This window comes from Otolemur garnettii, unplaced genomic scaffold (assembly GCF_000181295.1).
Source record: "Otolemur garnettii isolate 467f Iridium unplaced genomic scaffold, OtoGar3 scaffold00159, whole genome shotgun sequence".
Lineage (NCBI taxonomy): Eukaryota > Metazoa > Chordata > Mammalia > Primates > Galagidae > Otolemur > Otolemur garnettii.
The window spans coordinates 1,524,392-1,525,361 of NW_003852554.1; the positions used below are offsets into that span (position 1 = coordinate 1,524,392).

A 970-nucleotide genomic window follows, 5' to 3' on the forward strand; every position below is an offset into this window, starting at 1 on the left:
TGGTACTTTATTTTTAAAGCATACATTATTCTTGGGAAATTTTTGCCCTCACTAGTCAAAGATTATATTCTTGGCTTTTCATCATAACCTCCCCGTGGTATTTCTTGGACAGATTATTTTTTTCTTCGTTGACTTAAAGGAATACATATATAATTGCTAATACTTAATTATCTGTTGGAAAATCAGGTAAAATGAGTTAAATGCTTTCTGACTTCTAAGGAAAAGTAACCTGTGTCATATATTGTTAGAGGTAAGGGTATCAGAATATATTAAAAAACAAATAGTAGTCAGTTTTCTCATTTTTCACCTGTATGATGCCAATAGTGAAGTTGTTTTTTAAATCCTAAGTATCAAAAAAAAAAAACAAATCAAGAAATGTAAGAGCCACACAATTGGAAACAAACAAAGCTTGCCCAATAATACCGATGAGCTGAGCAAGTTGAAACTTGCGTGGGGGAATCAGAAAGGACACTGTTGACTGTTTCTTGGAAGCAAAATAATGGACCATAACACAGTCTGTCTCAAAACTTTCATAGTGACCTATATGTACCAGTGCCTTGATTAAATCTAAGAATCTTCAGCAAAGTGAGTATTTATCATTGTAAAAAAGATTAAGGAATTGCTGGAATGAGCACTGGACTCAAAGCCTAAAGATCTGGGTTCTGATTCTGGATATCCCCTGACAAGCTCTGTGACTTTAAATGTATGATTTGATATACCTGAGCCTCAGCTGCCTCAGCTGTTAAATGGTGGCAGTAACTCTAATTTTGCCTCCCTTCACAGGAGTGTTGAAAGGATCAATTGAGATATCAGATGAGCATCTTTTATAAGCTGCTCCTGTGGCTCAGCACCTGTGGCTCAAGTGGCTAAGGTGCCAGCACATACACCTAAGGTGGTGGATTCAAATCCAGCTCAGGCCCCCCAAAACAATAATGATGGCTGCAACCAGAAAATAGCCAGGCGTTGTGGC

General features: G+C 37.4%; 1 protein-coding gene across 1 annotated transcript in view; it reads left to right on the forward strand.

The window, feature by feature from the left end:
• Nucleotides 1-970, forward strand: part of EPS15 (epidermal growth factor receptor pathway substrate 15) — a 166,378-nt gene that overhangs the window by 159,983 nt on the left and 5,425 nt on the right. The gene's annotated exons all lie outside the window — the stretch shown is intronic.